The sequence below is a fragment of the Caloenas nicobarica genome, chromosome 12 (assembly GCF_036013445.1).
Source record: "Caloenas nicobarica isolate bCalNic1 chromosome 12, bCalNic1.hap1, whole genome shotgun sequence".
In the NCBI taxonomy this organism is placed as follows: domain Eukaryota; kingdom Metazoa; phylum Chordata; class Aves; order Columbiformes; family Columbidae; genus Caloenas; species Caloenas nicobarica.
Window position 1 is genome coordinate 4,126,761 of NC_088256.1, and position 19,941 is coordinate 4,146,701.

At 40.2% G+C, this 19,941-nt stretch overlaps 1 long non-coding RNA gene across 1 annotated transcript in view; it reads right to left on the reverse strand.

Annotated features, from left to right (window-relative positions):
* Window positions 1-12,025: 12,025 nt before the first annotated feature.
* Window positions 12,026-19,941, reverse strand: part of LOC135993488 (uncharacterized) — a 31,829-nt gene continuing 23,913 nt past the window's right edge. The window contains exon 3 of the long non-coding RNA XR_010606880.1: window positions 12,026-12,263. This is a non-coding gene — a long non-coding RNA (uncharacterized LOC135993488). The remainder of the gene's footprint in view (window positions 12,264-19,941) is intronic.

The window sequence follows — 19,941 nt, forward strand, 5'->3', positions numbered from 1 at the left end:
ATCAAGTAATCTGGCAGAAAGCTAACCCCAAAAGGCAGGGCAGGACAGAAAGTTTTCACCTGAACTTCTTTCCAAAGAGTCTGGAACTGTCAGGTTGGTTTGGAGATTGGAGGTACTATGCAGCTTGTGGATTAAAAAACAGGAGAAGGAGGAGAGGGGAAATGTCTAAATACAGCCTCCACAAATCGCCTTGTCAGGCAGAATTAATTAGAGCGTTTCACAGATATCTACATTAGACGAGGTAAAATTCTAGCATTATACAGAACCTATTTTTGCAGCCCATAAGCCACTTGAAAAGATGAATCACGACAGTCAAAAGCACATCCATACCCTTCCTTTACAAAGTTCTTGCTTTCCAGGCAGATTTATACACAAACGGGCCAAAAAGCTGGCTGAGACAGTCCTGTTTCATCCTGCACAAGGACGGCAACACACCAAGTCAGTGAAGCTTAAAGGAAGTCACTTTTTTTCTAAATCTCAGCCCTCTGGCTTTTCACCACCTGGACAGCGGTTCTAAAAGGATGACCTCACCATTTATCATTTTACCTTTCAGTGCTTTACTTAATACATGACCTGCTCAGTAAAATATTTGCAGACTTGGTACTCTGGTACTTTATCCCATTACAAAGGCACGCATAACATTTCACGTCTCTTTCATGCAGGTGGTCCTCTGTTCTAACTCAAGGCCAAACAGAATATAAAGTTAGGCCAGTTCAGCAGTATAGGTGAAAGCATCTGAACTGAGGGGAGGGAGTACGGTAACTGCAGATGCCAAGTGTGGCTATACATTTCAAAGATAGCGCTAATTTATTTATTTGGCTTACAGTGACCGAATCCATCTGTCCGGTACAGATGAACAACCAAAAGACATCTAAGAATCACTACGAATGAACATTTTTTTATTAAAATTGTTCACATATGTACAAAGGAGCCACGGAAAGGTGTATTAAAAGTGGTCCCGTTCTCTCAGGCAATTCCACTCCATTAAATTTTATGAGTACACATGTCTGAGAAGGAGAAGACGACAGGAAAAGAAAAAAGTATGTATCAGATACTTTTATGTTCCCAGTTTATTTTTAGAATGTGTAACAGTGCAAAACGCAATGCCTTTTTAGTTAATTTCTCCATGTTTTTCTCCATTCCAATAAAATATTTCCTGTGCTAGACGATCTCTCTCTCTCTCAACAGTTTTATACTGGATGATCTAGTTGCAAATATCTTCAGACACAGCGATTTAGATTTACAATCAGCAAATTGAATATATCAATGGAAGTCTCTGGACAGATGAGTTACAGTACAGGCAGGCAGGAGGCATTTCTTTTAAGCTTACTTACAGAACGCATTTGCACAACTGGTTTTGATTTCTACTCCTCACTAAGGAGATAGATGTGAAATCTGGTGCTTGTGGCACTCAGCGCTGATAGGTACTGGGAATGTTGCCACCTCCAAAGATGACACAGTAAACTGTGGGGACGCAGTGTCATACAGGTCTCTCCCAAAGGAAGTCTGCCCTTTCAAAAAAGGAATGCAGCAAAAAAGAGTTGGGAAGAAGATTTCCTCTGCCGTCAAGCTTTCTGTAACACGTCCCTTTGATTCCAGTTGAGAGCTTGACTGAGCAAAGGCTGCCACAAGAGCAAAAGTGCAGATGCAAGGACACACAGGTGACAGAATCTAACAGTGAAAAGTACTTTACAGAGCCCTTTATTATGAAAGGTTGCTAAGGAAATTGTTTGGTCCACAGTGACTTGCTATTCTTTTGCTTTTTTTTTTTCAAAGACTCAGCTATTGTGCTCTCAAATTAAGATTTGGCTTCAGCTTGTAGAAAGACACGAATAATAATAAAACCATATTGCCGCACATATGACTTATGATTAAGCGGCTCTGTGGGTTATATACAGAGGAAATGTCTGAAAAGGTACTGGCTGACACTTATCAAAGAATTTGGAAATGGAAATTACAGCAAAAGACAGTAAATTAGCCAAGAATTTGAAAAGAAACAGGATATAATGATCAAATGGATGACATCAAATTAAAAGCCCAGATCAGGAACCAATGCAAAAAACCTCAAGAAGACATCATATTTATGTATATCCTGTGTCATTCAGACACATTCTGGTGGTTTCATTAAATATACAAAGCATATGATTTTGAACTCCTGTTTCTCTGTCTCTGTTGTATATTAATATTATCAGCTTTACAGGGCTTTGCAGATTAGTGAATAAGTCCCCATTCATTATTCTGTTGCTCAGATTCTACTTAAAGTCAGTGTTGGAAGGTAGGGCTTTCCAGTAGTATGCTTATTGTGAAGAAAAAGTACAGCATTTTTCAAGACCTGAGTTAGTGAGTCATCCTGTTTGTGTTTCCCAAATAAATTAATAACAACTAACAATTCATTCCTAAAGTTCCTGCATGCCCACAATTCCAACCAACTGCAGCAGGAGCAAGAAATGCTCTGCAGCTTTGAAAATGATAACCATCCTACGTGTTCCAGCAGAAATTTCTACAGATGAATGGTTGAAGGTGACACTTACAATCTTTGGAAACCAAATTTTTAAATTAAAAATCCTAAACCAGTAAAACACAATAAGCTTATTATAGAACACAGTCTTTTGAGACTATTACTCCCTTTACCTGTGCAACCTGCCATTGAGTAGCAGATTCTATATTTATTAATGTTATTGGAATTGACAACATTACAATTGCAATAATTTATTACCAATTATTCCAAATTATTGACAGCATTGGTAAAGCAATCCAAATAGAAAAATGTTCACTTTTATAAAATCACCAGCCCCTGGCAAGAAAAGCTGAAACCTGAATTTGTGTCCAGGATGAATCTATTTTAATGACACTATTTAAAATGTGTGTAGGTACACATTGTACCTAATGTACATCTTTGTGCAAGGATCTCAGAGCTTTGGTGTTTGGGGGTTTGTCTGTTTGGGGTTTTGGTTTGGGGTTGTTTTTTTTTTTACAAGTTTGGTATTAGCATTCCTTTCACGTGGAAAGAGGTGGCTCAGGATGGTGCATACATTTGCCCAGCACAAGGCATTTCAATGAAAACAGCAGCAGCAGCAGCCGCACATGCTGGGCTCCAGCCTGCAACCTGCCGTCATCCGCACTGCTGCACGGGACTGCTGTGCAGTTCTTTTGGGTGAACAGTTGTTAAGATTTCATTTCAGTTAAGTACAGTAACATACAAAGTCACTTCAGCTTCTGCCAGCTGCTAGACAACTGCTTTAGCTCTGCCCTGAAAAGAAATACCCCAAAACCGGGGTTTCGCTATTAGAAAGAAGAGAAATGGAATCGGGACTGAAGACTGACTTGTGTACAGTAAGCGTGGATGGCAGGCAAGGGCCGTGGTGCCGTTGAAGCGAGGGCAGCCGGCAGTTCACCTATGTGGGGAGAGGAAGGCAGTGCAGCGAGGGTTATGTAAGCAAAGTCACTTGTGGAATGTGCAGAATGTACACAGAGGGTGTGCCCCGAGCTGGGGGTGCAGGGAAGAGCCTCCGAACCCATGTGTAACAGGTTGCCTGACAAAAGGCGTTTCCAAAATGCAGCCCGTGTTCTCCGTGCTTGCTGCTGTTTTTGCCCTTGGGCTCAAAGTTACGAAAGTCATCAGATACCAGTGTGGACAGTACAGTGTGTTATTTAATGCTACTGAGATAATCATAAATAAAACAGTCAACATTTCTCCAGTGCCCTCGTCCCCCTTCCTGAAACAGGCAAGACTTCTGCGATTGTTGGCAACAAAGTGCAGGCAAGATATTCAATCAAAGGTAAAGAAAAAACTTCATACCATTTCCAGAGCAGTCTGGTTTTTTTGCTGTTGCTGCTTTGGATTTTTTTCCATGACTCATTAACACGTCCCCCCACTAAAACCTACCCAAAACCCAAAGCAAATAAAGGGAAAAAAGGGAATATTTTGATTTTCAGTGAGTCTGCTCTAACCACTGCAATGCTCCTTTTGTTTTCCTCTTCAGGTGCCACTTGAAACAATCAAATTCAACTGGCAAAAGTATTGAAAGTAAGTCCACTTCAAATTTACAGATGTTTGTAAAGCAAATGCTCATGAAATCATGGAATAAAACCTCATCCAGCTGAGAGGTAGATTTATCTAACTAATGCACAAACCTAAGGATCTGTGGAAATGTGTATGTTGAATGCATTTGCCAAACACTTGATCCCTGGCTTTGCGGACTTAGTATGGGCGTACAAAAGTGTCCATGAGTAGCCTCTGACTTCAGGACAAAATCAATTGGGGGCAGAATTCCACTCTTTCCTTCAGCTATGAGACTGCGTCCTGTCAGTGTTCTGTGACTGCCAACAAGAAAACGGAGTGAAACTATCTACAGTGGTGATTGAATTAGCTCTACTGATCAGAACTAATTATAAGAAAAGTTCACACATTGAATGTCAAAGATGAATCCACAGAGGAAATATAACACATAAAACACATGTTCCAGACATGCTGTTCAAAACAAATCTGAAAAAAAATAAGGTCAAGGGGCCTGAAGTAATTCTCACAGAGATTCTGCAAGCTAAGTAGTGAAATGGCATTAAATAAATTACATGGTTTCAAATTACTCACTATGCAACTACAAACTACAGAAGAATATGTCTCTTCAGGAGTACCCTGCCTATAGCAGAACAAAAGTGTCTGGAGAAATATGCAAAGAAGAGCAGCAACCATCGGTGTTTAACTGTTGGCTATGACTTACCTTCTGTAAACACCAACCAATCTCTTATTCAGGAGCAGGATTTTGGATGGACTCACTAAGCAGTTCTGTACAGAGGAACTGAGAAAACAACCGTTAGCAGGCACTGAGAACAATACATATTAATACATATCACCTGGCTGTGCAGCCTCACCCCCAGCAACAAGGGGACACAGACACACAGACCCACAGCCCGCTCTGGAGCCCTGGCACACCGGCTCTGGGCAGACCACAGTACAGGACGTGGGCACTAAGGCGAATTTAATTTAGAACCAGACATAGTTCACAGCATTTAGTTAATTTTACAGGTCCAAAGCTTCACACAGGACTACCATTTCCAGAGGCAGCATCATTTTTTTCAAAAAGTATTGTTCACTGTGCATTCAGCTTCTGTTAGAAAACGGATCTCCGCTTCTAGAAATTTCATATTCTCAGGTGCCATTTTTCATAGAAATGGCCTCATTTTTGAGTTCACAGAAAGCAGAAAAAGCAATAAAACGTTTCGATGTGAGGTGATTTTTCATCTTGCTAGAAATACTTTAGCACAATTCTAATTCACCATCAACCCAGGAAAGGCTGCCTGTAATCCACAGAGCCAGCTTGGGCATTAAGCCAGCAAAGCACTTCAGCATGATTTCAGCTCTAAGCTCAGGCACTGTACCACTGACTTCAGTGAGATCACTCAAAAAAAAATCACAATTAAAAAGCTTAAATGGCTTGCTAGTTTAGCGTCTTGGTGTGAACTTCCTATAATGAGTATTGTAGCACAAAGTTAGAGCATTTGGAGTTTATAATGCCCTAGCACATGACCCAACCTAAGTAAGACCCTACAGATGAGCTCCAGGTGAAATGTGATGGGAATGGACAATACTTGCAACAGGCCTTCAGCAGAGGCCTTCATATTCAAAAGTGTCTTATCCCAGTGCAGGTGAGAGTATACTTTATACATCCCAGGAGGAAAATAACTTAAGTCAGAGTGCTCTCAAAGAAAGATAAAGAGTACAGACAGGAAAGCTATTGTGCATAAATCCAGGAGGAATCATAAGTCTTTCTCAAAATGCTGAAAGAATAAATCCCCCTCGCACAAACTACATAAAAAGATGTGGTTCCCATACACAATTGAGTGGCAAAGCAACTTCCCACATAGTCACATCTGACTCCTTTTTCCCCCTGTTCCATCACTTACATTCTGTCACGAGAGCAAATGCAAGAGGGGGGCAGGGGCTGTATACGCACATCATCAGGGGAAGGAAAAAAGGACGGAGGAGGATTTGTGCCCTAGATGCTTGCATATGAATTTGGCTTCAGCCTTCATCACTTTTACATGCCTTTGAACACTTTCTGTTTCTTTCTGCATTCTTCACTGCTCCATTTTATTTATTTTCACCTTCTGCTTTTCAGATCTTCTGCCAGACTGCTTATTTAATTCTACTTATTGCACTAAAAACACCATTGTTGTCATCCAAATTAATCCCTGAACATAATAAAAACCTCAAAATAGCTCAGACGACCAGTTTTCCATCCTTTGGTCTCACTTGAAGTACAGTATAAAAGCCAGTTCTTGGGAGCTCTGACAGTTTACACAGGACCAGTCCTGGGTACATGGCATTTTAGTAGGCACAGGAGTTTTTTCCTTCCCTATTTCTCTTTTTCTTCTATCAGTTAAGACTTCTCAGAGTCCCCCCACTATCTCCAGCCCAGTTAGCCCCTCTTCCAATGTCATCCACTGCAAGACTTAATGTTTTTCAAAGAAACTCAGTATTTTTCAAATATTGAGGTGGCTTTCTGTGACAGGTTAGATAAACTAAGATCACCTTTACTTTTAGGAATGAGGAAAGAGTCTGTGCTAAAGTAGTAGGGCATCCTGGCTACAGATTCCCTATTAAGTCTCCTACGTTCATCTCTGTTTAAACTGCACAGGAGAAAGAAAAAAAAAGAAGAAAGAAATACGATAGGACCAGTATTTTCCCCAAACCCGTATTGCCATTATCTGCCCTCATCCTCAATTTTTTTCCTGTGAAAGCTTCCCAGAGATGAGAAAGGCTCTGAAAAGACTAGACATTCTTTTACTGCAGATCAAATATCTATCCTTTTAACAGTCAATCAGGGTAGAGGGGAGCTAAAGGGGATGAACACAGGACTCCTCGCCACTAACCCGGTTGAGTATTCATTTCATGCCTCATGGGGAACAAAAGGGCCACGTTGTTCTGTCTGAGGAGCTGGATGGTCCTTCTTGATCTAAAGCTGCTGGTGCCAACTGTGCATGGGGAGACTCTGCAGCATAATGAAGAATAAGAGCACAGGCAGATGACACAACATGGTCACAGGATGGCACCTGGTCAGCCTGTCAGATTTGTAACTTTTAAATATTAATTTTGTGTACTCTTTTTAGGGAGGAGAAGAAACAGAAAGTGGCGGATGCTGAAAGAAGGAATGACTAGAGGACAGAATGACAGTATCTAAAGCACTCAGAAAGCAGCACAGACTACTTAGTTTTCTTACAAACTTCAATCTCAGAACTTCACAACAATAACAAAAATTCTGAAACTGCAAATAATTAATCTTTTCTTGCTGGCTTTGTCCAGTTTGTCAGTACTGTATTTTTTCAAGGGCAGCTGACTCCTTACCCTTCAGTCTTTTTGACTTCTTTGATTTGAACTAGATGGCAAATAACGATCATAAGGCAAGTTTAAACAGTGGCTCAGTTAGAGAAATATTCATTTGACACATTCTCAAAACACTCAAACTAGGACTATAATAATTTTTTAAGCTGTTCTAGCTTTTAAAGGACTACTTTAGACCTTTTCTTATAGTCTTTAGGATTCCTTTCCTTTTTTTTTTTTTCCCTTCACATAGAATTTACAATTATTCATACCATTTATGTCATCCAGTAGCACTTCTAAATTAGAAAACCAGACTGGAACTTCTACCGCCTGTCTGAGTATTAACCAATCTCAGCTCCTCCACTTTGACAAAGCTCTGGCTGCTGGCGGAGAGATAAAAAAGAAACACATACCTACTTACGAGCTATTCATGCCAACTCTTCCTTCCCCTTGCTGCTATGCACTAATCACAAATGGAAAGCATTTTAATATTGTCAACACAGAGAGCTTATGCAAAGCCAGATGAGAGAAATAAATCAGAAAAGTAACAAAATCTTTGAACTTATGTTTATGCTGCTTTAGCAAAGAATTAATTGACTAGAATACAGGCAGGCTGCTTTCTAATCTGTAGGTACATAAGATGCTAGTGTAGCAAACAGTGTAGTTTTAAAAGTCCTTACCAATAAAAAGTGTGATTAAGCCAAAAAAAAAAAAAAAAGCATTCACTTTTCACATTCAAGATCTCACTTGATTTTGCCATTTGCTGATTTGGGGAAGCCAGACTGTAGTTTTCTGCTTCATTGTTCATACCAGGTTCACTTTTTAGCTCTGCCACTAAACACAGCACTATCAAGTTTAAATAAAAATATGCAGTTTCCAGTGGTCTTGTGGATATATTTCCCAACTCACAGATATCACTCATATCAGACTCTGTAAAAAGCAAAACAAAAAGCAAAGTCTAACCCACATTTTAGTCCTAAGGTATCTGCCAGTAGTCCTTTAATCCTGACAGATAAAACCACAATAAGATCACTACATTTATGAAGAGCAAAAAGCCCTCCTAAAATAAAGCCTTAAAACTGTGGGGGTTTTTCCTGAGTATTTTATCATGCACTGAAATAGCCAATTGCATCAGAAGGTCCGAGACACGAGCAAAAGCTGTTTCGACTTCTGACCTCAGCAGAAAAATTATCCTGTCATTTGAAAAAGAATTTACCACCCTGTAGCTACTCTTTTCCATGTTGACGTTTCTGTCCTCTCAGAACTGCTTAGGTGGGGTGCTCTTCTTATTTTAACTTATGTGCCATCAATAAGGGGTGACCGATAGAGAAGAAGAAAGTAATGTACATAGCTGCCTCTCCACATCTCTGAAATCCTTTGAACTAGAAGCCCCTCAAAGCTTTCAGCAAAAGGCAGGTTTTTGCACTTGGACTGGGGTTGATATCCCTGAACCATAATATTTACATTCTTTCTCTTTTATATGGCTTTTCCTTAGCACTTTCATGAGACACTTAAAAATAGAAGGTGAGACACTACAACTAAACAGAAGGCTATTTAGTGGTGTAGTGCTCCCCGTGGCTTGTCCGTGCCTATTCCTTTTTGCTGAGTAGGGCTAATACTTACCAGGACAAGCGGCGCATCCCTTCCTACTCCTGCCAGTGCCAGATTACTACTACGCTGCACCTCTCTGCCAGAGACTACAGTATCGCTTACATAGGTTTTGTACATGAAGGCTGCTGAGAGCTCTGTGTAACTTGCTGGCGTGGAACACTAAATTGGCTCTTCTCATGGAGGATCTATTCGAGGTGCTTCCCCAGTTGATCTGACTTTCGTGTCACTCTGTCTGCTGTCCGTGACTGTTCTGAGAGGTTATCTGGCATTGCAGCACTTCAACAAATTTTAGGAATTTGCTCTTTCCTAATTCATGTTGTCACTATTTTTCAAGCAAATTTAGTTGTCTTTTCAATGTCGCTTTGTTAAGGTCTCCTCATAGTAGCTAATCTCTTGAATACTTAAGTCTAATACAGAAATAATAAAAAGTTTCATTCCATCTAAGGCCTTTCATCCCAGAAAGTTTCCTGCGTATGTGATCTGCTTCACATGGGGAATCTCCAAACTCTAGAGTGGAAAGAGCATGACCTGTCATCCTTCTTGCTGCCTCGTCACAAGCTGGTAATACTATGATACAAATAATTTCTGTGCAGGGTCAGAATGAGGTCATATCTTAATACTACTCCGAAGAATTACTCTAATTTGGTGCACAATTTATATGCAAATGGGTGTTTACTGTGCCAATGCTGCATCACACACATGCATTTCAGTTAGGGCATGGTAATTCATACTCCGCACAGTCAAATTGCAAACCCATGCTACAACTAGAAAAAGAATGAAAAATATTACTGTCTCCAGCTGAAGGATAATACACAGAAGAAATGGTTCTTGAAATTACTAGTATCAGTCATCATTTCTTCATAAATCCGCATTTACATTGCTTAGAAAGCAGCCATGTTAAAGTGCATCTGATGCGTTTTCATTCCAAATGCATTTTTCTATAAATAATGCTTAAAAATCTGTTTAACTGTATTTCAGCTGTGAAAAGGTAAAAGTGACTCAATGATTTAACTAATTTAACTAACTTGATTTTCTAAATCCAAATATTGGCCTAGTTTTTCACATTTTCAAAAATCATAGCTAAAATGATTCTTCTAGTAAGTTTTCCACTCAGCTACCAGCGCAAAGGTTTTTGTTTGTTCATATTCTTTTTCTTACAGACGCCGACAAAGCCATTTCTACTCACACTTCACAAGAGCATTTCTGTGTTTTTTGTAACACACAAACCAAATGAAACACGTCTTGGAACAGAAAAAAAGAATAATATAAACTTCCTATCACGAAAACAAGACTTCCACTTATTAGTAATTACGCTTTACAGTCTAGAATATTTAAGGACTTAAAAAGACTGGCTTACCACCATGAAAAATATCCATTCTATGTAATGTGTTATACGTAAGTATACCTGCACAATGGAGACACATATATTATAGTTTCTTACCTGAAAGAAGACTGTATAGTATGCTAAAGTCATTAATTATGACATTTATGTTCTTTCCATTAGAGTTTCACTATAAATACATAAATGTAGATTTGCACGCACATGCATAGACACACACATAGACATATTTATCAGTGTTCTGGGTCAGTGAAGCAAACACTGTTGCAGGTCACCCTCCTGTTATGTTCACAATGACTGCAGTTTTCCACTGCTTCCCATGCACATTTATTTATTGCACAAAAGCAAAACGTGCCTATACTCAGAAGCTATTCCAAGTGATTTTGAGAGTATGGTATTAACATTGAAATCAAAACAGTCCCACTGCAAAGGATCTCAGGTGCTCAGTGGAGCCAATATATTGACAGCTAAAACACCGCAGGCACCGTTGTTGATTGTGCCCACGGGACCAACAGGTTTTCTGCAGAACCACGGGAAGCAGAATGGTAAGGACTGCAGACTTGAACATGCTGAAGACCCAACACCCTTTAAGCATCCCCTCACATTTACAAAATTAGCAGGTGCTGCACCAGCCCTACATGTGCCTCACAAGCCAAACACCTACTTCTCAGCAATGCCCTGCATCTGCAATACCTTGCTAATGAATTCACACTGTTAGCACTCAGTCTTTCCGATATCCCTAGCAGAGTCCAGGTATCCTTGTTTTCATTTCCACTTTTATTTCTAACAATCTTCCCATTTCTCCCTCCTTAAGTTTGTTTCTTCATCGCTTAATTTTGTGACTTTTTGCTGCACTTCATGCTTCATTAGTCTTTCATTTTATCTGCCAAATGCCCCTTCAATTTAGATTCCTCCTCTGAAACATTAATTTCTCCACCTCTACCCTTTGCTTTAGACATAACCAATGGCTTGTCTCTTTTAGGCTGCAAATCTTTTCACTAGGGGTTACACTTTCAATGTTTGTACAATATCTGATTAATTTGTAATCCTTTGAAAATTCTTCCTAATATTTTAGTAGGCTTTTTTTTCCTCTCACACTTAAGAAGTGATACAGTGTTTGTCTTTTCTGAGGCCAGAGAGATAAAATGGTCATCCATAACTAGATGTACAAAGCACAGTGGAAAAATTAGGTCGTTTCAGCCAGAAAAACAATCAAGAACCTTTTGGCAGGTCTGAATTTTAACTTAAAGCTGCAAAATACATCATTTGAGACAGTTTAAAGTCTTGACCAAATCTTTACTGGAAATTACAGTAGCAAAACAAAGCAGAGTCTCCTGAGACACCCTCACATCTCAGCAAACATCGTTAATCACCTGGCAGCTTACAAGCATTTATTTCATGTGAGAGAGAATGTTCCAGATGATTCTGGAATTTGATGGAAAAGATTGTTGAATTCAATAATATTAAAAAATCTGGCAGCACTAGTCAATGTCGAACTTGCAGGGCCCAAAATATGATTTCTCTTAAAAATATTATTTCCTTCTCCTAGAGTTTAAACACTGTAAGGCTCCAACTTACACTTGTTCTTTGCAAGACCAACTGGCTAGAAATTTTATAGACAAAACCCAAACAATTCACTATGGGGCCCCACCATAAACAAAGTCATATATGAATGCTATTTTTATTACAAAAGCTGTAAAGATTTCCTGGAAGCTCATCTGTGAAGTTGCTGAATACTACATACCTAACCCAGGTTTCCATGATACTGCCTCCAACTCCATGGACTTTCCAGGAGACAGAAAGATTTTGAATATTCTTCTCCTGTTCCAGTAGAAGTGCTCAGGTTGAAGAAGAGCATTGTTATCCAGAGTCTTATAAATTTATTATTCTGATTAAGTATTCATTTTTTCTTCTGGAGATGGCTGTAGCATCCACGCACAGATCACTTACTTGCCTTTCTGACTTCTTGTTTCCGAGTTTTCATTTGAGTGCCTGCAGAGAACAATATTGCCTTTAATAAGTGGAAGACATGTCAAAGAGAGAGAGACATTTTTGCACTATGTGACAAAGTAGTTTCATTCTCTCTCCTCCCCATCCTGCATCCTCAGCATAAGGTGTTTCTTAATTTTTTCTCCAGTTTGGTCAGTCGCACTTTCACGTATAAGTCACCAGCCGTGAAGCAGTGGAGGCACACAATAACACAATTTTCATGAAGCCAACCTTTTCAAATAAGCTGGTTTTATTTTTCCAGACCAAGCTTGTATCAAAAATATCCCACCAAATAAATCTAGTTGAGGAAATAAAGAACCCAGACACTATTTGGGCAAGCTGCAACAATACCATTAATCTGCTCACTTGCCTGTCTTGCCAACTCCCACCTCAGCTCCACATCAGCTCCAGATCTTTCAAGTATCTTTAGTGCTCAGTTAAACAAAGAAGGTCTTTTCCTCTCTTCCAAGTCTTATCTTCCAGTTACTTGCCTAAACAGTTGTGACAGTTTTTAGCATATAGCCTTTTGTCTCCTTTCTAGCATTATGCAGACCACCCAACACTTCAGCTCCTTTACCCTCCCTTCTTCTACAGCTTGTTGCATCTTGAGTTGAAATCTCTCAGGGGATCAACAACACATGTTCAACGTGTAATAGATTCAGCATGTAATAGATGAAGCACTGATCCTAACTGGTCCTTGGATGCTATCGTAATACGAAGTGACACCATATATTTTTGGTTTCAAAATAAGTTTCTGATCCATGCTCCCCTGTTACTGGCAAGACCACGTGAGTGTGACAGAAATAAACTGTGTGACAGTTTATGGGACCAGCACGGGATGTGCTGGTGTTTAGGTTGTGCTCACAGAGCAGAAGTAGGAGAAGGGGGAGGAAAACCAGCAGAATTTCAGATTTCCACCTTCCTCCTCGCCACCTTAGTGTGCGCCTCGGCCTATTGCAGGGCTGTGCTCCCAACCTCCAGGGCTTCCTTCTGCCTTAAAGTTCTGTTTCACAGCGTCATCTCTCAACACACTTCCAAATTTTACAAAACAAACAGTATTACTCTATTATTTCTTACAATCTAAAGTGAGTGTGAGAGAGCAAGCTACTGTCAGGCAGGCGAGCTCTAAATGTCTTTCTAAACAGAGATTACTTTGTTGAATAAAAAGCATTTCAGAGCCAAGGAACGATCCTGTTTATTTTCTTATCTCCTTGATGAAACAGAACTAATTTCTCTTACATTCAAAGGGATTTTGCTCAGAGAGCTCGGTTTTTAGAACTACAACTCTTAGCACTCCCATTAGGTTCTCCTCACAGTTTAAAGCCAGCAAAAGACAGACAAACCTCCTGGGTGTGGTCTGATGCACAGCCAGGAGGTCTCTCAAACCATATGTTTCTAACGCTCCTAATCTGTCATTAAATCAATCTAAAAGAACAAAAGCTGTGTGAAAGCAGAAAATAACTTTATCTAGAAATGAAAGAAAATTCAATCAAATGTCATTTTCTGAGACATTTAAAAGGTGCTGCGTCTGCCAGCAGGTGCTAAATACAGGAAAGCATTGCCCAGGGATCAGTGCCTTTCCTCCAGTGTGCAGATAAAGGGGTTCTGGTCCTCATCCACAAAACACAAGACTGGTGAGCAGATTTTCTAGCAGAAAATATAAAAGGATTTGCCTTTTTAAAAAAAAAAAAAAAAAAAATCAAAAAAGACCCTCCCATAAAAAGCTCTCTTGTTCTTCAGAACGCTTTAGAGATCCACTTGTTAGTCTTTTCCCCATATTTCCGATTGTAGAAAAGTTGAGAATTATGGGGCAATAGGCATGTTTGAATTGTGTGTTTGTTTGGTATGACAAACTCATTTGTGCAGAGATGCAGCATAACTTACATAGAGAGGTATAGAATTTATAGTGATGGTATCACAACATTTAGAGGAATAAGATATAGTAGTTGCATATTGTAAATACTTGAGATAAAATCTGTTCAAAGCAATGAATACACAGAATAACTACATTTATAACCAAAAAAAAACCCCGTGCTGAATTGCTCCATAGTGGCGCCAAATTATAATACAGTGTCCAGATTTTGGGGTCCTACATAAAATATCCTACATCACGAGCTTGTAACAAGCGAGTAAATTCACAACCGAGTCATCTGCCTGTAGTACTCGCCCAGACACGGTCCCTCTGCACCGGCGTCACCTCTCTCTGCCAACACAACCTCCCCTGGCCCAGCAGCTCTTCCATGATCCCGCACACCCTCCACCTGGCTCTGCATTGGGTCGGCACCGCTCCAGTGTCCACGTCAGTGTTTTGTGGCCCTTCCTCTTGCCCATGGTGGACCGAGGACGCTCTACTGTTCTGTGTAGGACAGAAGAGGACTGCCTGATCATCGCTCGGGGCACCACCAAACACCTAGGGAGAAAAGCAGGGCCATCAGGTCCCCTGTGCTGTGAGCCTCTCCCTGGGAAGCCAGGCTCAGCCTAACCAGGGAGGTGGATGAAAAGGATCACTGGCTTATTTTGCTACATCACAGCACATTCCTAGGACCCCAGCCCTGAGGGGCTTTACCAAACTTGACGTGTGTTACACTCATTTGGCTGTCTCATTAAACACTACATTTGGCAAATACTACCTGCCTTAGGCCATGTCTACACTGTAAAGCTTTGCCAAAGTTTTGCACACCCAAGGTCAGGTCAGGGCATGGAAAAATCCTGTAGCTGACACTGTTACATTGGTGGGACTCCAGGGACTGATATATCTGTGCTAGCAATGGAGTCCATGTCCGTGTACCTTCTGCTGTTTAGGAAGGTGAAGTCCCGACACCAGCATAAAACTTTCTGACACGATATACTGTGTCTCCACAAGGTAGTTCATCTTGGAGCCACAGCAGAACAAACAGTTTTTGCTGGGTGCACAGGACCTAGTAATTGCAAGTTCGACTTGTACATTCCCATCTGGCTTCTCTTTGTTCACTTTCTCTTCCTTATACACCGTATAGCTCTGTAGTCTTTACTTTGGAAAAGACTCACAGTTGCCTCAGGATGTAACAGAAATTCTCTGTGAATTTTTCATGTTGTGTTTACAAAATACACAGGTTAAAACACGCTTCTGGAGCTCAGCTTCTTGCAGATATCAATTATATGAAGGCTCTTTTTGTTAAAAATACTATCAGCATTTCACTGGGGGAGACATGTTCAAAACCAAGAATGCAAACTGATGGGAGCCAAGGGAGTCAGTGATACGCAAAGAGGGCAACACCAGGTTGTCACTGACACATCATGACAAACATTCCCAAACACGTTCTGTGCAAAATAAACTGTGCCCTTTCTCCTTAAAATAAACATCCTTGATATACTTACTGAAACCAGGAATGTGCCATTACTAATGATAATGTAGTGCAGGAGACAGCTTTTCTTAAGGTTACCCAAAATATTTTTGCTGCTTCATCAGATGTATTGTTAGAGCTCACCGAACCCAGAGCTGTGGTGCACCTGTTTTCTCTCAGACACATCTTATTTTTCTTCCTTGGAAGTCCCATCTGGCGTCCAGGTTTTCTTAAATTGCTACCAGAGCTAATTGCTAAATTGCTACCAGAGCAATGCCCCAGAAGACGGAGAATTGCTTTCTGTGGTGAAAGATGAACAAATAGGTGGACTCAGTTGACCAGAATGGCCAAAGAGATGGAAAGAGCTGGTGAGAGCTTGTCAGCATGGGAGGGAGGAGGGGACACAGCAGCTGCAGCCAGGCAGACAACCATGGAAGTTTCAGAGGTGTTGACTTGGGGGTGCTCAAAACAGGAAAATTTTAGGGAGGCTCAAGGGAGAAAGGAGTAAGTTGGGGCTGGTAAAAAACTGACAAACTTGTGGTTCTGTTGGGAGTTGCTCAGCTATGGAATCACAAACTCAGGGAAAACATTTCCTGAAGCCTAGATTTGCTCCACCTGAAGGCATAGAAGGCAGTCTGCTTTCTTCTTTTGTTTTGTATTTCTTTTGCTTGTTTGGATGCTCTGTGATATTATTCCAATATTATTTTTGAGAGGTTTCTCATTCAAGTAGATACTGAATTCAGCCTCACGGAATGGCTTCTCAGCCTGTGACTAGACTCTCAAGCACTGCTTCACTAACAGAAAAATTAATCTCCTGCTAGTAACTGCAGCAAACCCATCAGCAGAAATAGCAAATGGCAAAAGCTAAGAATAGGCAAGGGTTTTGAACTTGCACCCAATTAGGGAAGAGAAACTGTATTTAACACAGCAAACTCACAGCTTGGTAACAGCTTTGTTGAAACACTTGCAGGGAAATTACTGACCACAACACTACGCATCTTGTTAAAAACAACAATAACAATGAAGAATATCACCACTAAAACCCTGTTCCAAGGGGCCTATAATACTAAAATAATAACCATAATTAAAAAATTCAAGTAAATCTGGGCAATTGTATGCACGCACAATAGAAAAGACTACTTGCCTGTGATAATAACCTCAAGAGGCTATATCAACATTTTCACACTCTGGCTTCAGGAACTACATCAGAAAATCAAATAAATATTATCCCATGTGTGCAGTGAACTTCCTTCTTCTTGAAACAAGCAAACAAGAATTATTTTCTTAGCAAACATACAACAGACAAAAGCACTACTGAGAAAGATCACAAGACTAGGGAAAAAACAGAGTGATACTGATGAGAACAGAAGTTTGGGGAGATGTAATTGAATGCTTTCTTCCTTCCAGTCACAAGAAACTGGAATTTACGTTCACCGATTCCTTATGGCTGGTGGTGCACAGAGGCAGCTTTGCAAGGTGCTACGTGCATGGGACTCGCATCATTCCAGCGGAAGCCAAGATGAGCACTTCGTGCTGCTGGGGGGACCTTGGGAAATACCCAGAAGTAATAAAGAGGAACAAATAGATGATGCAACCAGACATCTATAAGCTCAAAATACCCATTCAGGGCTAGATAGGACTTGCCTTCAGGGATTTGATCTCAAGAAGGAAACAGTTCTGCATGAGAAAACTCCCAGACCGATAAATCCCAAGACTTGCTATTTTTCAGCAGACACACTGCTTGAAGGATTTCAAGGAATAAGACTATAAAGCCTGTGCTGCAGGGCAGGCTCCCTGCCTGAAAACTTGCAAAGCCTGTTAAAATGTCATGTGTATTATAAGGGACAAAACTCGATGAAAGCTTCAGTCCCACCGCACTGAACATACATTGTTATCTGTATGAACATGAGCACAGTCATGTTAAACTTTGTCTGCATGACGTTCCCACTGATTTACATATGAAAGAGAGGTTGGGACACCACACTAGCAGGGAAAGAAAACAGCATCGGAGATGGGTTTAAGAGTTATTTTAGGGTAGGCTCTTTTCTTAAAAGTGTTCTATCCAAAGACCGTTAGTTGCTACCAAACTAAACCACACTGAAAACAGCACAAGGCATTTGTTGCATTTCTCTAAGCAGCCCAGCATCTCTGGATTCATATTTGCAAGTTCCCCCTTCACTTATTATCTCCCTTATGTTAAGGAATGAAGTCCTCGACAAGCAGGATTAGTCTCCTGCAAGGGCAGTTACATTACCAACAGTAATAAACAAGCAGTAACCATTTTAAACGAAGGACAATTTAAAATGAGATTCAGGGAATTCTCATTACATGCTTTCATTTTCAGGAAAAGAAAAAAAATCTTCAGGGGAACTAAGGGGGAGGGGGCAATTCTTCCTTAGACTTTCAAATATATCTCCCAGGCAGCACAAAAAAAATGTTGGTATTCTGTACCACCCAGTGCCTGCCCACTTCTATGCTTGATTACCCCGATAAATCAGAAAACCTGTTTGTTACAGTCTCTCCTTCCATTACAGCTGTTGCTCTGGTTAACATCTTCTGAATCATCCAATTCATCAGGATCACATACATGGGGGTTTAATCCTTTGATTTTTTAAGTTACTTTGTTCTGAATTTTTCGCTTCATCCCCTTACTGACAGAGGAACTGGATAAAGATAAATAAGTCAGAGTAGCATTGTTTTTCTCCCCTGCTTTTTATTTTGCAAGGGGAATAGGGAGGGGGGAACAGGGTAGCTCTCCATTTCACAGTTCTTTAGTGGTATCACTCAGCATTGATAGTGTAGCCTGAAATTCAAAGAGTCTGAATACCAGTGCTGAACTTCTGAAGTACAGTTAGCCCTGTTGTGTCCTCCCAGTCATTGAAACGCTATCTTTGAAAAATGTATATTAAATACACAAATAGCTTGGTGGTTATTCCAAATCCTTCATCACTATGATGCCTTGCAGTACTAATTTCTGTAAAAGGAACAAAACCGGGAATTGAGTTACCACTGAAGTGCAATTGCTACATAAATTATCCGGAGTGTCAAAACTGGAAAAGGAAATGTGGAACACAGTAGGTGAGAAGCCTGCTAATGGGCTATCGAGTCATTCACCTGCTCAAATCAAAATCAGACATGAGCACACCCATTGGAAGGACTCAAGAGAACATAATCTATAACATGCATGATATTAGGATTAATGCACACAAACACCTCCTGTATTCATTCACATGCCATCAGAAGTCACTCTCACACATTTGTAGACTACTCCTTCAGTAAGGTTAACTTGCCAGGTCACTGAGAGGTGAGGAACATGAGGAGCCCAGCCTGCTTTACGAACAGTGACAATACAAACCTGCACCCTCAGGGGACTTCAGCAGCAAGGCCACCTTCTCCTCAGGGAGGGCTGAAGCGAACAAATACTGAGTCCTCAGTGAGAAACTAACTCCATCCTCTGCCTGCCCAGTGCCCAGCACAGGGGAATCCCAGTCTCTCAGCACTGCTGCAATATAATAAATGATAATAACAGCCTGTAACTAAAGGAAAGACACCAATCTCTAACCGTGTTAGTTCATTTTTATAAAATAGTACATATGCCTACAAAGATATGAGGAAAGAGGAATGCTGACTAAGCTTCAAATTGTTTCATGATTTTACTACTGATCTGACATCCTTTGTCTTGAAAATCAGACTGCATGTTTCTTTGTAAAAACGAGCTCTACAGAGACACCTGAGACTGAGTTGCTCCAAGACTTAGCTACCTTCAGGATAGAGGATTTCAAAACCAAATCGAGAATATTTATAAGAGCAAAAATGACCTCTGATAGAGAAGGGACGTCTCTAATATTTTACATACCTCATGTTGGATAAGACTCACACCTGCATTTATAAATCCTTTAAGAAGAAAATATCACAGCCTTCCTTTTCTCTCCTCCTCACCTGCTTTTTTCCACCTTTTATTTTTTTCAATAATGGCAAAACCTTATGGCATTATAAGAAAGTAGTTTATTGACCAGTATAATGGATTCGAGATAGGAATCCAAGGTTACCAACTGAAAAAGCACCTGTCTAGCCATATTATGTTAGAAGGAATGAGTTTTTAATTATCAAGTTCCTATAACTAAGATTGAGGATTTTGCTTCTGATTAATTTCCTGAGAGCCAATAGGAATATATGGATCCAAAAAGAAAAGTCTATGGCATTAACAAAAGTACAATTTCTGACCTCTCATATTTAAGATAAAGATAGACAAAGAAAACATGAGTAAAAGAAAAAAAAATAAAGCACATACACAAGCCTTCCTTGAAAAAAATGCCTGGTATTTGCTACAGAAAGATGTAAATAGCTGCTTTTGATTG